Here is an 8,050-nt window from a genome sequence, read left to right on the forward strand (position 1 = left end):
TCTTCAAATTAGCTACAGTATTTGATTGTTGATCATGGGTTGTATATTCATTTTGGTATAGAAAAAAAAGACAGATTCATTCTTAAATTATAGATCATCTAACATTCTGTCCCGATAGCCTCATAGAGTTATGCATACTGCACACATTTCTGTCTATGTTGTCTGTTGAAACCACAATTTATAAGGATGTGGTAGACAGTGTGAAAGAAAATTAATCTCTCTCCTCTTCACAAACACACACATTCATGTGCTCAGTAGTTATTTGCAGGGTTGATAAATTCGCTCCTGCTAAAGGATAATCCGTAATGAAAGAGTTGCAGGTTTGTGCAGTAGAGGCTGGTTTCTGTCGTCTCCATGGTGATTTGACATAGACGTTCACATGAGGGTAAAAACATTTCACTGGGATGGTATTCAGCGCTGGAATTTATTGCTAAATTTAGGCAGGACATTTTCACAGTTATCTGCCTGACACCGCAGTCTAGAGACCACATCATGAATTGTGTTTGACAGAGTGTTATGAGAGAAAATCACGCATACCCATGATTACCATCAATTCCAAAAGCCATTTCGAAAATCTGTTCTCATGTCTTATTGATGGTGAATCATTTTTAGTCTTGTTTCACATCATGTAAATGTGCTAAATATATTCTTACCAGCAGATTTGGTAAATTACTATATGATAAATTCTGGTGCTGCTTTGTAAATCAATTTAAATTGGGACGACACGTAATTTTATAACCGTGTTTATGCAAAAACACTGTTTGTGTGTGATCAGAATGATTGTTCCACCTTTTGTCACTGTCATCACGTGTGGAAATCTGATCTGCTACACTTGATTGCCATGGCAACCTACCGAAGCCAGGGATTTAGTAGTAGCCTATCGGTGCCAAACACTAGGAAGAGTGCAGATTTCTATGTGTGCATTAACAAAGACCTATCAGTTAGCTTTAACTATAGTGAATAATACACACAATCAGTAAACATATTTAGAAATGAAAAAATTTAACAGAATGACAACAGACTCTGTATCCACCTTAATTTGCAATCTGAAAGTGAGCTATTTTTATTGATAAAACACTGCTGCTTTAGCCTTTTCTATGTGACTGAGAGGATGGAGCGGCTCCCGTGTCGGATCTTAGAATTGCTGGTTGATTGCTGACATGCCTTGAGTGAGGACAGATGTTTTTTAATCGGAGTGGTTAGGTCTTAATGAGGGGAGAGGTCCTTAACCAGGCACCCACTGTTTTAGCCAGTGACACATTGCTCATGTCAGCTGCTGATAATGAGGGCTACCAAATTCCCTCAGACGATAAACAAAAGAATATCAGAGAATCAGGATTCTGTTTGGAATTCTGTTTGCTCTCAATCTTCATATTTTAAAACGGGAAACATTTGGTTTAGTGTGTGTGAGTGTGTAATTCAAATAAATGCTGTTCTTTTGAACTTGCTGGTCATCAAAGAATCCTGAAATAACGTAGCAGGGTTCCCAGAAAAATTACACAAATGTATTAAACTGTTGATTAACACTGATAATAGTTAGAAATGTTTCTTGGGCAGCAAATAAGCATATTAGATTGATTTGATCACAGGAATAAAGTACATTTTAAAATATGTTTACGCAAAAGTTACTTTAAATTGTAATATTGCACAATATTCCTGTTTTTGCTGTATTTGTGATCAAATAAATGCAACCTTGGTGAGCATAAGAGACTTCTTTCAAAACATTAAAAAGGTTGTTGACCCCATATTATTAAATGATAGTGTGTGAATGTTTAGTTGTGTATATGTTCCTATACAGTGCACGTAAGTGAGGACTCGGGTGTGTGTGTGTGTGTGTGTGTGTGTGTTTTGACATCCTACAGCTCATCCTCAAACCACAGGGTGTGACATGAGTGACAGAATGATGAACCGTGTCTGACACAGTGACACATGTTTGCTTTTCTGTCATTGTGGGGATTTTCCATTGACTTTTATTATTTTATACTAAGCTAATAATTTTTAAAAAATTCTTAATTACAAACACATTTTTGTAATATTTCTATTTTAATTAAATCATTATACTTACCATGTTTATTAGGCTTTTTGGTCCATTTTGGTCCCTACTGTGCATTTGATTATACTATGCTTGTGGGGACATTTTTGTATTGAACAATATTTTTTATCGGTTCTTGTATTCCCTGGGAATTGAATGTCTTTGGCACTGATAGCACCATACTCTACAGAAACACTGTATATGTCTGTCAATAACGTAGCAGGGTTCCCAGAAAAATTACACAAATGTATTAAACTGTTGATTAACACTGATAATAGTTAGAAATGTTTCTTGGGCAGCAAATAAGCATATTAGATTGATTTGATCACAGGAATAAAGTACATTTTAAAATATGTTTACGCAAAAGTTACTTTAAATTGTAATATTGCACAATATTCCTGTTTTTGCTGTATTTGTGATCAAATAAATGCAACCTTGGTGAGCATAAGAGACTTCTTTCAAAACATTAAAAAGGTTGTTGACCCCATATTATTAAATGATAGTGTGTGAATGTTTAGTTGTGTATATGTTCCTATACAGTGCACGTAAGTGAGGACTCGGGTGTGTGTGTGTGTGTGTGTGTGTGTGTTTTGACATCCTACAGCTCATCCTCAAACCACAGGGTGTGACATGAGTGACAGAATGATGAACCGCGTCTGACACAGTGACACATGTTTGCTTTTCTGTCATTGTGGGGATTTTCCATTGACTTATTATTTTATACTAAGCTAATAATTAAAAAAAAATTCTTAATTACAAACACATTTTTTTTAACTATAGTGAATAATACACACAATCAGTAAACATATTTAGAAATGAAAAAATTTAACAGAATGACAACAGACTCTGTATCCACCTTAATTTGCAATCTGAAAGTGAGCTATTTTTATTGATAAAACACTGCTGCTTTAGCCTTTTCTATGTGACTGAGAGGATGGAGCGGCTCCCGTGTCGGATCTTAGAATTGCTGGTTGATTGCTGACATGCCTTGAGTGAGGACAGATGTTTTTTAATCGGAGTGGTTAGGTCTTAATGAGGGGAGAGGTCCTTAACCAGGCACCCACTGTTTTAGCCAGTGACACATTGCTCATGTCAGCTGCTGATAATGAGGGCTACCAAATTCCCTCAGACGATAAACAAAAGAATATCAGAGAATCAGGATTCTGTTTGGAATTCTGTTTGCTCTCAATCTTCATATTTTAAAACGGGAAACATTTGGTTTAGTGTGTGTGAGTGTGTAATTCAAATAAATGCTGTTCTTTTGAACTTGCTGGTCATCAAAGAATCCTGAAATAACGTAGCAGGGTTCCCAGAAAAATTACACAAATGTATTAAACTGTTGATTAACACTGATAATAGTTAGAAATGTTTCTTGGGCAGCAAATAAGCATATTAGATTGATTTGATCACAGGAATAAAGTACATTTTAAAATATGTTTACGCAAAAGTTACTTTAAATTGTAATATTGCACAATATTCCTGTTTTTGCTGTATTTGTGATCAAATAAATGCAACCTTGGTGAGCATAAGAGACTTCTTTCAAAACATTAAAAAGGTTGTTGACCCCATATTATTAAATGATAGTGTGTGAATGTTTAGTTGTGTATATGTTCCTATACAGTGCACGTAAGTGAGGACTCGGGTGTGTGTGTGTGTGTGTGTGTGTGTTTTGACATCCTACAGCTCATCCTCAAACCACAGGGTGTGACATGAGTGACAGAATGATGAACCGTGTCTGACACAGTGACTCATGTTTGCTTTTCTGTCATTGTGGGGATTTTCCATTGACTTTTATTATTTTATACTAAGCTAATAATTTTTAAAAAATTCTTAATTACAAACACATTTTTGTAATATTTCTATTTTAATTAAATCATTATACTTACCATGTTTATTAGGCTTTTTGGTCCATTTTGGTCCCTACTGTGCATTTGATTATACTATGCTTGTGGGGACATTTTTGTATTGAACAATATTTTTTATCGGTTCTTGTATTCCCTGGGAATTGAATGTCTTTGGCACTGATAGCACCATACTCTACTTGAGCTACAGAAACACTGTATATGTCTGTCTGTACACTGTAAAAAATGATTGTAATTTTCCTGTAAAAGACTGTAAAAAAGACGGTAAAAACCTTGGTTAATGATAAGTTTATAATCTAGAATTTACAGTAAAAAAAACTGTAAACTGGCATTCCCAGAATTCACTGGGTGACAATTCATTTAATGGTATTTTGTTTAAATAATTGTTTCTTATTTGTTTTTTGTTATCAGTTATAAATATGAGGGTTTTACTCTTTTAAATTTAGAAATATTTAATTAATGTTTAATGCATTATTTTAGTATCATGTGTGTTAATGATGGTGTTTTGTTTTTTAATTAATCAGCAAAAAAAAAAACTCTTGCATTTACCAGATTAACATGTAATTTACTTATATATATATATAAATTACCGTTTTAAACAATAATATTTACAGATTATTTTTTGCATGCTTTCTACAATAATTAAAAGCCTCCGAATCTCTGCTGTAGTGATGCCCATAACTTGCTTCTTTCTTGATCTAACATGTCAATTCTCACTTACACTGCTTATTGCTTATGGAACTCAACAGGGCTTAATATTTTACCCTACTTGTAGTCCAGCACCTGTGACTCTTACTGTCGTCTCTGTGGTCCTGAACCCTCTGAATGTCAGCTGATCTGGTGCCATCCTGACCTAGGTTGAACAGTGGTCTGTTGTAAGGACAGTGTGTCTGATACAGAGGGAGATGCTGAGTAACATGTTTGGGTTTCGGGGTGACTGATGGTTACTTATGAAGCCGTTATGCAACTGTTCGCTTGGAGCATAAATTGAGGAAGGACATTCTGACCCACCAAGAGGAAGTGACCGTGAAACTGTATCAGGGCCCCAAACAATCTTTCTTCCTCTGATCCTGAATCAGAGTATCTGCCTTGGTTTGATATTACACTTGTGTCCGGATAGAACCAGATTTAGCCACAGAACAGCATATTAACATTTGGGAACCACCACAATTTCCATTTATAACATTCATTTCACTCTCACATGCTCAGCCGCTAAGGATTATGGCTAGACACTGTGGCTAATTACCAAATATAGTTGTGTCTGGTTGATATTATACTGATAACTTCAACCAACTATCTATCTCTATCTTGAAAAAAAATTATTAAGCTGCAGTGTTCCACAAAGAAGTTTTCAACATAATAATAAGAAATGTTTTTTGAGTGTCAAAGCAGCATATCAGAATGATTTCCGAAGGAAATAATAAACTCCTTGTTTTCCTTGTAATTAATTTCAATTCAAGCCTTACACGCTCTTTCTTAAAGCCCATGCATGCCACTTGAGAAAGGTGCTGATAGCAGAATTAGGCAGTGAGCATTATGATATTCTCTGTGGCACCGGGCCTGTCGCACTGATGTGAAAGCGCAGCGCGACATGTAGACAAGATGCAGGCAGTTGGACGGCTGGAGGTCTGCTGTGGGGGTTATTCTGCATTGTTGTTGGCTTGGCCTACATGCTCAGCCAAGCATATACTGCAGACACACATCTAACATCACTGATGCATCTCTCTGTGCATCATCCTCCTTCTCTGATTCTTTTCACTCTCGTTCGAATCAACGTCTCATGATTAAGGATGCTGCCAAAAGGCATTATAATGATTATCACGCTCTGGCTAATGCCATGTTGTTGATGCATAATTTAAGCCTATTTTAAAAATAAATGGCAGTATTGTGCTGAAAGCTCTACCCTGGTCTCAAATGTGCATATTAAGTACAGCAAAAATGTTTTTAACATCAGCACTTATCTGAAGTTTTTTTTTTTTCACCATTAGCATTTTATTTATATTGGATGTATATCAGGACAGTCATTGTATGCAGCATGATGTGGCCAAAAATATGACAAGCACTTATTTGGCTGCATTTTACTCTAGTCTGTCCCTATTCCTCACCACTCCAGATGGACACATGAATTGTTTATCATGAACATATTAACAGATCCTCGTCTTTGCATATTCTTGTTTCGCATATATTTAAACATTTGTCAGTTTTAGAACTTTGGCTTTAATTTTTAGGATGCGTACCTGTCATGACAGCATTAAAAGTATTTTTAACATCAGTTTTTCCTGGTACTGAGCCGAGATGTGCAAGCAGCTGAAATGAATTTAATCTTAAAGTTCAAAAGGTCATAGAGCAGGTATTTAGAAGCACACAACTCAAAAGCAGCTTTAAACAGGGGTTGGGTTTGATTGACAGGGGTTTAGCCAATCAGGATTGAGTGGAGTGATGTTGATTGGATGTGACTAATAAGTCTTGACAGCAAAAAAGATGGTAACCGACTCTGCAATTCTCAGACCTTCAATGATATTATATATCTCAGAAATAACCCACTTATTTAAACTTGATCTTTTCTGCATCTATTTGCATTAATGATCTGTTTTCAAATTGCCATTTGCATTGATTTTCTACTTTCTAATCGGACTTAGACTTTGTTCCTCAAGACATAAGTATTAAAAAACTAAAAGTGATTAAAAATCACTTATCATCTATTCTCATCAGTATTTAATGGAAGCTTTTTTTAAAAAGGTAGTTGAGACTTTTTTTTATCTCACAATTCAGACTGTTTTCTTGCAATTCTGAGTTTATATCTCATAATTCTGACTTAATTTTTTTATAACTGCCTCTTTTTTGTAAATTCTGAATTGTGAGATATAAACTCAGAATAAAAAGTTGCAATTACCTTTTTTATTTTCTATTCTATAGCAGAAAAAAAGAAACGCAAGATATAAACTCAGAATTGTGAGAAAAAGAATCTGAATTGTGAGATATAAACTCAAAATTGTGAGATATAAACTCAGAATTGCGAGAAACAAAGTCTGTGACACTGGTAATATAAATGTTGTGCGTTCAGTTCCCAAGGAAAACACAGTTAACTTTGTATAAAAGTGTCTGCAAAAGTAAAGTAAATCAATAAATATGCTATTGCTTTATAAATCCGTATTTACAGTATTTCATAGGAAAGTGAATTCAAACTTCTGTTGAAAATATCTTCACAGAGTCAGCTGCTCACACAAAATCTGTGTTATGATAGTAGTAGATAGAGTTTAGACAGTACAACCTGCTATGAATAACAAGAAATGTGAATCAATTTGCTTGGGTCTGTAAATCACATGGCCTTTGGGTCTCTGTGTTTTATTCCACAGATTTATGGGATATGATTCACATGTCAAAGTTCACAATGTAAACACTACTAAAAAAGGACAGCTTGTCAAGTCAAAGTCTTGTGTCAGATTTTAAAAAGCCTTAAGTCCATAACAGACAGACATAGATGGAGTTTGAAAGCTCTAGGACTTTAGGATTTTAGTCTCAGAAGAATAATAATAAGCTTAAATGAATCATCAGTATGTCGAAACACCATAATTATTGACATGTAGTACTGTTGTTGTGCTAAGGTTTAGGTTTGCAAATACCCTGTGAAGACTTTATACAGATTCAGAGAAAGGATTATTTGATCAGATTTAAATGAGATTTAGAGTATTGTTTTAAATAATGTTTTGTTTCCTTTTTTCCAAGCGTCCCTGGCAGATTTCCAGTGAAAGAGCCTTCCAGATGTTACTTACACAAGATATAAAGATGCAGATTGAAACATTTTTAATCAGGCACCCTAAGATATACTCGATTGCTGGGATTTTTATTTTTATTTTTTTTAAACAAAAAGGCATAATGCAATTTAAATCCAATCCTAAATGCCAGGTGGCCAGTGCAGCAAAGCCAGAATCCTTTCTTACTGGCCCCTGTTAGGATACAAGCTGTGATACTTTGTGCAGTATATAATTTGTGTTTTTGGTCACTCTATAAAAAAAGAAAAAGAAAGAAAAGAAAAAGAAAAAAGTGTATTGCAGTAGCAAAATAATGTTTGCCATATGTCTTTTAGACAGTACTAGCAAACAATGGTTCTGACAATGAAAATGGAAACCAAATTGACATTTATATATATATATAT

This window comes from Sinocyclocheilus grahami, unplaced genomic scaffold (assembly GCF_001515645.1).
Source record: "Sinocyclocheilus grahami isolate Dianchi unplaced genomic scaffold, SAMN03320097.WGS_v1.1 scaffold622.1, whole genome shotgun sequence".
In the NCBI taxonomy this organism is placed as follows: Eukaryota; Metazoa; Chordata; class Actinopteri; order Cypriniformes; family Cyprinidae; genus Sinocyclocheilus; species Sinocyclocheilus grahami.